An 8,798-nucleotide genomic window follows, 5' to 3' on the forward strand; every position below is an offset into this window, starting at 1 on the left:
CTTCCTTCTGAGGAGTGGCTGGTGGGTTTGAACCGCCAGCCTTCTGGTTAGCAGTCAAGTGCCTTAGGCACTATGCTACCAGAGCTCCTGTATGTAGTAAGAACAGGTAATTCCATGTGTCTGAGTCTACTGCTGCACTTCTTTTGTTGTAAAAGTTATTTGATGAGAAGCAATGCAATAGGAGATGCCCTGACAATAGTTGAAGTCTTTGGTGAGCTCACAGATGGTGGTGCTTGTGGAAACATTAGTGAGAGTGAAGGTAAATCTATTTCCAGAATGGAAGTCTATTGCAGTGAGATTGAGTGTCTGCTCCTCCAATGATGGAAGAAGTTCTATATGATCAGTCTGCTACCAGATAACTAACTGCCTGATCTCCTTTGGGAAATATTTCTGTATCAGGAGCATCTGATCCCCAGTGTTGACAGACTCAGCTCTTAGAAGTAGCATTAGCTAGGTGTGGTAGTTAAGCCAGGTGTGTCAACTTGGCTGGGTCATGGTTTTGAGTGTGTGTGGGGGGGGCAGCTGAATGCAGTTATTCTGCATGTCCAGATTGGAATCAACTCCATGGTGGAATCTGCTGTGAGCAGCTAATAGCTGCTTTCAGGGTGTGGCCTGCTTCCAGATACACGGGGAAGCTCTGAGGAAGCTCTGTAGCTTTTGGCACACGTGGACCCGGCATTTGGCTGAGTCTTGGCCTGCCATGCCTGCCGATCTTGGGATTGTTTCTGCGCTTAAACCAGTGGTCTGCCATGTTGCCTGAAAATCTTGGAATTGTGCCATATTACCTGTTGCCCTTGGGTTTGTCAGCCTTAATAGTCAGTGGCTGTGTGAGTCAGAAAGAAGCTTCCAGCTCCAGTGGGCCTGGAATAAGAAGCAGAGCTGAAGCCCAAGGTCAAGAGACCATTACTCAAGCGCCAGAGGCAGCACTCAGAATTTGGACTTCTAGCCTCCTAAACTATAAGAGAATAAATTCCTGTTTGTTAAACCATGCGTGGTATTTCTTTACAGCACTCCTAGAGAAATAAGACACCAGGTAAGCCTTGGTGGGATGAATACCATGTTATTGAGCCTAATGCATAGTTTCCTACCTTGCCACCATGGTCACTTTGTTCATGGGTCCATTGAGCAAGCACTGGGGTGCCTGGGGGAAAAGGCTGATATCCACAGAGCATGTATGTGATTTATGTCTACTTTGGGAGCTCTGGTAGCATAGTGCCTAAGGCACTTGACTGCTAACCAGAAGGCTGGTGGTTCAAAATCACCAGCCACTCCTCAGAAGGAAGGTTGGGCAATCCTACTTCCATAGTGATACTGCCTCGGAAACCCAAGGAGGGGTCGCTATGAGTCGGGGTCGACTCGATGGCAAATAACAACAACAACAATTAGTAAATATCTTCCTTGGGGTAGATTCCCTTTTATGGACATTCACATGGGAGCAAGATATCTTCACAGATTGTGCACATATTGAGAGGTCCATCCACATACTAATTTATCAGACCTCATTGGGATACAATGACATTTTTGGTCTCTGGGTATTAGTATTAATTCAGGGTTATGGTCTAGTAATCCCTGGAAAAACAGTATTTCCTTTCCTCCAATATATGGTCATTATAGTAAATGGGTCTCTTTGGAGAAAGTGTAGAGGAAAATATATGTTGGGTACTTGTAGCAACAATGCAAGTTTCTGGAAGGAACTCAAAATTCAATAAAGTCTCTGGGTCTGTGAATAGATTTAGGTATGAAAACTGGATGAGAGGCTGGGACTCTCGACTTCAATGACTCAAGCCAGTTTTTTCACTTTCAGACCTAAATTTTTTTCCTGTAATATAAATCAAAAAATAGTAGGATGCCCATCTGTATCATTACTAGGGACACTATTATCCATTAGATGAGTAAAATGTCTCTGCAGGCCAAAGTGTTCCAACTGTTGGAATGGCTCTGCTATTTTTCATGTAGATGTGCCTAGTTGCCATGTGGCCTCTGTTACCTCAGGACTTTATCATCTGCATTGAAGTTAGGGAACCCATCTAATCATATCAGACTTACTGGAAATCTACACTTCAGGTACCCGGGAAGTTGTTGGCCCCTGAGTGCTGCTAGCCACACTGTACCATATGTGACTTGAGGGAAGAACACACAGAACTAAGGAGAAAAAGTCTTCCTCCTAATGTGTCCCTCTAGTGCCTTCCAGGTGACAAAGCTTAACAATGGGCTACCTGGCAAAGAAATATTTACAGGACCCAAATTCATTATCACAGAAGGGTAGATTTAAAGCTAAGATTAGGCAATACATTAGTAACTAGAACATTTTATATTCTAAAGTGGTATTTCTGTTATAGCACCATATAGTAAAAATCCAGGTATAAAAATTTTGTGGCTTATATGGTACTTCCACAATATTGGGGCAAAAGAATTCATATATCCTTTGTTTTATGTCCTCCACTGGGTTGAAGATGGTTCAAGACCATGCTCATGTACAGGAAGCAATATAAAGGAAGAGAGAAGCTTGGCCCTTTGTCTTCAAGCTATGGCTTAGAATTTGCACGCATCACTTCCACATGCTTCCCAGGTCCAGAATTTAGTTAGAGGGACACAGCTTGCTACAAAGTAGGCTAGATTTTCAACTTTTAGCTGGGTAGTCTGTGGCCAGGTAAAATTCAGGGGCTCTATTGCTATAAGAAGAAAGGAAAGTTGATATTGGAAGTCAAATGGAATTTACTCCCTCAATGGTAATAAGTTTGGAATGCTTACTAGATATTTAAATATCCACACCCAGAGCCAGGCCAGTGTTACAAGTGTCACTTAGTTCTTTGATCATTTAAATAGTTTTTGGTTTGATGATTAAATCTTTCCTAGATGGCTGCTTTGTGGTATAATTTGTTTTTTATGCATTATAAGGGTTCATATTTAGTAAACTTCATATTGCTTTAGAAATATCTCTACAAGATGAACTTTGTTCTTTTTTATTATTTCAAAGACTAGAATTGCTCATATATACAGTAAAGTGACCTGCTCTACTTGAGGGCAATAATTCAGGTAGAATGTCAAAAGAAGATACCATCTACCTTGAAGCTTTTAACAATCACCCTGCCTGCTGGAGCAAGTTTCCTTTGAGAGATAGTCTTTTTGAGCATAGAGTCAAAAACCTTGATACATCACAGGCGTTTTGCCATCCCCACCATCTGTGACCAGAGAGAAGGTCCATGCCCTTATCCCTTAATAATCTACTGACATTGATGACTATAACTAAAGAGAAACAGACTTCACATGCAAGGCACATCTTGCTAGAGCTTAAATTAGCTGAACTAAGTTTAGAATACTTTAACATATACCTGATGGTCCCTGTAAGCGATAATAAGTGGCTTCTGTGGCACTGGGTGCGTAGATAAAGCTTGATGTCTGAACTGAAGTTGTATAAGTTCCAGATATTACAAAAGTGTAAATTATTTCAACTGTGGGTGCAGTCCAAACCACAGCATGGGAGCAACCGGAGGACATTAGCATGGATATAAATATAATGTTCAGCAAAAGGCCCATTTCTGGCAACTTTATGAACAATTTCTTTTATAAAAAGGAAATGAAAATGTACTTTTGTTATATTACTGTTCAAATATATATAACTTATAATGAGGTTTTATTAAATATTACAAAGATTTCAGTACAAATATTAAAGAAGAAAATCGTTAACGGGAAAAAAAGATTTTCTGTATGTATGGGACAGAAAATGATTATTTTTGCTTAGTAGAATGTAAAATATAGATTGAATTTTCAAATCAAAGAGAAAAAAAAATATTGTGAGTCCCAATAGAAAAGTAAAGGAACTTTGGTAGCATAGTGCCCAAGGCACTTGACTGTTAACCAGAAGCCTGGTGGTTCAAACCCACCAGCCACTTCTCAGAAGGAAGGTTGGGTGATCTACTTCCATAGTGACACCACCTCAGAAACCCCAGGAGGGGTTGCTATGAGTTGGGTCCGACTGATGGCACATAACAGCAACAAAAACATAGAAAAGTGAAGCACCACCTAAAATATTGACTCACAAAAGAGGAAAGAGGAGTGACTAATAGGTATTTTAGGAGCTCTGGTGGTGCAGTGCCTAAGGCATTTGACTGCTAACCAGGAGGGTGGCAGTTTGAATCCACCAGCCAGTCTGCAGAAGGAAGATGGGGCAATCTACTTCTACTTCCATAAAGATTTACTGCCTCAGAAATTCAAAGGAGGTTGCTATCAGTCAGAATCAATTCAATAGCAGTGAGGTTTTTGGAACAGACATTTTTAAAAGGAAGTTCAGCTTTAAGAGAAGAGATGCATTATTTATTTACTTAAATGGTATATTTTTCTCATTTGTTTAATGATTTTATTTAAATGGTATATTTTTTTCATTTGTTTAAAGAAATTTTTTAAAAAGCAATCATTTTTTTTTTCTTTTTTAATATTTCATTGTGATTTGGGTGCAAATTTACAAAGCAGATTCATTTTACACTCAATAGTTCACACACACTCCATTTCACTGCACTGATTACAATCCTGAAAATAAAGAGCTCTCTTTCCATCTCCTGTCTGTGACTACCCCTTCCCTGGGTCCTTCTAACTCTTGCATTGCTGTTTGTCTAGCTTTCCCACTGTGCACATGATGCCCTTCTGATCTCTCTTGGTTGAGTGTTCTAAGGGGTGCATCTCCCTGGGGTAGGAGTTCTACTCCTAGGCTTTTCTATTGTTTGACTGAGAGTTAATTCTGGAAAAGGAGTCCAATTCTGGGCTGAAGGATAAACCAGGGCCATGGTCTCAGGGATTTCACCAGTCTCTATTCAACCAGTAATTCCAGTAAAAAGCAGTCATCTGAAATGAACTGAGAACTTTCATACAGTGCAGCTGGGAAAGGAAATTTGTATATTTTTGAAGATAATTAAGATACATAAGCATTGAGGTATTTTGTGTAGTAATTTTCTTTCTAGAGTTAATAATAAACTATTAATATTGGTATGTACATAATTATCTACAGTGATAATCATTACTGAATTTTTGAATCACCATTAAATTGAAAATTACCTTCATGTCTAAAAATAGAGGAATACTTTTTTCTTTAGTTTAATAGATATTTGTTTTGCCAATATGTTCTAGATACTATGTTAGCAGTATTTAGTAGTAGTTCTATGCCAAATGTGCTAAATGAGTTACATATGTGTGTATAGTTCTTTTTTCATCTTTACTTCTCACCAAGTGTTATACATTAGGCATGAGTGTTCCCATTTTACTGATAAGAAAACTGAAGTCTGACAGTTTAAGAAATTTGGCTAAAGTTTATTACAAATACACAGAAGAATCAGCAAATGAGTTCAAAATACCAAGTTCATGCTTTTAGGCAATGACCTTTCATAGTGATAATAAAATATGTAAGTGCTTGATATATACCAAAACTGTTCTGAAGACTTCACACTTAGCATTTCATTTATATGTCAGCTTACTAAGATATATACTATTTTATGTTAGTTTATCAGGTAAGAAACCATGGTACCAAGTGGTAGTAAAATAAGTTACCCAAGTTCCTCCTCTTGAAGGGGGAAACAAAGATTAAAAATAAACAGTCTGATCTCAAAGAAATAAACTCCTAATAAACTCTTAAGTTCAGAGATAATATTAAAACCTCATTATTGAAAATGATTTTTAGAACTTATTTAATTATTTCTTAATTAGTGAATTGATGAATATGTAACTGGTAATATAATATACATAATATGATATAATATAGCATAGCGTATCTCCTTTTTTTAACCAAATCACATAGAACCAAATTATTAAAATATATACATTACTATGAAAATACAGAAATTTTTAAAAGTGGAATCTTGCAAATGTGAGAAAGAAGAATTAAAATAATAAAATGACTGTATAATGTTCTAGACATTATATAGCTATATTATTTTTAACTTCAAAAGTGAAGATAAATTATTGAACCCAATTATGTTCTTTATTTCATATCCTCTTGGTGTGTGTGTGTTCACTGTAAGTCTTGACAGACATCTGCCCACGTTGATATTCCTCTGCCTCTGTAGGTGAACTTAACAACTCATGCGACAGAAGGATGTCTGGACAATGACCACAAGGATTCTTTCTCTTGTTTTGACTGCTGAATGGAAAACACGTACTTTAAGCTTCTGTCTGCTGTATATCTCATGCTTTCAGCTGTGCTACTTTGTGTTGCATTGCTGAGTCCTACCAAGCCTTTGCTATAAACTTGGACAACCTAAGTCAGGAGTTTTAATTATTACCATGGCATTTAGAAATGGAAGCATGAGATCAGGACTCTCATCCTGATCTACAAGCTCATAGAAATGACTTGACTTTGTGCTAGAAAAGTGCCCATTGGGAAGTCACTCATTAAAGAGCATTCATTAGGGAATAAGCAACTGCTGCTTGGCTAAAGACAAAAACTACACTGATTGGTTGTGTGTCTCAATCCTGATCCATAGAGCACTCAGGGGAAAGATTATAGCCTGTGAAAAATGAGCTCTCATTGGGTGGTCACCCTTGAAAAAGAAATCATTAAAAAGGAGAGGAGGGAACAGCCATTGTGTGATGCTGAGGTCTTTCTTCTTAATAGCAGATAGGTCACTAGAACTGTTGAATAACCCCTGCTGTTATTGCTGTCTAGGTTTGTGTTGCAATAAGGATTCAGATCCTATGTGGTATATGGAAAATCACCTACGGCACCCTTGAAGAAAATGAAGGGATTAATTCAACTCCAACTTAAGTCTAAAGTCTTTAAATTCTATAAAGATACCCTTGACATAGAAGAAGCCCCTTACCCTGATGATATTGATTTGAGGGTCTCTGGAAGGAGAAATTGATAAACATGAGCAAGATAAAGAGAGTCTTTCCCTATTTTCAGAACAATATCCAGTGACAAAAAAAAAAAAAAAAAGAAAAAGTGGATGCAGGGGGAAGAGGAAAAAAAATCTTGAAACAAATACATAATTTAGCACTATTGAAAATTTATGACAAGAATATATTGTTAGATGCCATTGAGTCATTTCTGACTCATAGCTGCCTAATGTACAAGAGAATGAAACATTGCCTGGGCCTGGGCCATCCTCATAATCCCTGCTATACCTGAGCCCATTATTGTATCCACTGTGGTAATCCATCTAGTTGACGTCTGTCATCTTTTTCATTAGCCCTCCACTTTACCAAGCACAATATCCTTCTCCAAAGCGTGGTCCCTTCAGACAACATGACCAAAGTAGGTGAGACGAAGTCTGGCCATTCTTGCCTCTAAGAATTACTGCTGCACTTTGTCCAGTACAGATTTATTAGTTCTTTTAGCAGTCCCTGGTATTTTCAATATTCTTTGGCAGCACCACAATTCAAAAGCATCAACTTCTCTTCAGTCTTCCTTATTCGTTGTCCAGCTCTCATACTCATATGAAGTGATTGAAAATACCATTGCTTGGATTAGACACACCTTAGTCTTCAAAGAGAAATCTTTACTCTTCAGCACTAGAAAGAGTTCTTTTGCAGCAGATTTTCCCAGTACAATACGTCATCTGATGTCTTGACCACTGCTTCCATTGGTGTTGATTGTAGAACTAAGTAATATGAAGTCTTTGACAACTTCAATCATTTCTCCATTTATCGTGATGCTGCTTATCAGCCCAGTTGTGAGGATTTTTGTTTTCTCTTTGTAGAAATGTAATGCATACTGCAGACTGTATTCTTCAATCTTCATCATTAAGTGCTTCAAGTCACCCTCATTTTCATCAAGCAAAGTTGTGTAGTCTGCATATTGAAAGAGTACAAACCTAATACACTTGCTTCCTGATATTAAACCATGCAGTATCCCATTGTTGTGTTTGAATGACAGGCTCCTGGTCTATGTACAGGTTCCTCATACTCATAATTAAGTGTTCTGAAATTCCCATTCTTCTCAATGCTATCCAGAATTTGTTATAATCCACACAATCAAATGCTTTCACAGAGTCAATAAAACACAAGTCAATATCTTTCTCGTATTCTTTGCTTTCAGCCAAGATCCATCTGACATCAGCTATGATATCCCTCATTCTCCATCCTCTTCTGCATTCATCTTGCATTTCTGGAAGTTCTCAGTCAATACACTTCTGCAACCATCTTTGAATTATCTTCAGTAAGATTTTACTTGTGTGCAATGGCAATGACATTGTTTGATAATTTCCACATTCTGTGTCATCACTTTTCTTTGGGATGGGTACAAATATGGATCTCTTTCCAGTCAGTTGGCCAGGTAACTGAATTCCAAACTTCTTGGCATTGCCGAGTGAATGTCTTCAGCGTAGCATTTGTTTGTTGAAACATCTCAGTGGCTATTTCATCAATTCCTGGAGCCTTGTTTTTTGCCAATTCCTTCAGTGCAGCTTTGACTTCTTCCCTCAGCACCATTGGTTCTTGATCATATGCCACCTCCTGAAATGGATGAACATCAACCAGTTTTTTTGGTATAGTTACTTTTTTTATTCCTTCTATCTTCTTTTGATGTTCCCTGTATCATTCAATATTTTGCCCATAGAATATTTCAGTATTGCTACTCAAGACTTACATTTTTCCTCAGGTCCTTCAGCTTGAGAAATGCTGAGCATGTTCTTCCCTTTTTGTTTCCTAACTCCAGGTCTTTGCACATTTCATTATAAAACTTGACTTTGTCTTCTCAACTTGCTCTTTGAAATCTTCTGTTCAGCTCTTTTATCTTATCATTTCTTCCATTTGCTTTACCTGCTCTTTGCTCACGGGAAAGTTTCAGAGTCTCTTCTGATATCCATTTTGGT

The sequence above is a fragment of the Orycteropus afer genome, unplaced genomic scaffold (assembly GCF_000298275.1).
Source record: "Orycteropus afer afer isolate SDZICR_OR568_19922 unplaced genomic scaffold, OryAfe1.0 scaffold00186, whole genome shotgun sequence".
Taxonomy (NCBI): Eukaryota; Metazoa; Chordata; class Mammalia; order Tubulidentata; family Orycteropodidae; genus Orycteropus; species Orycteropus afer.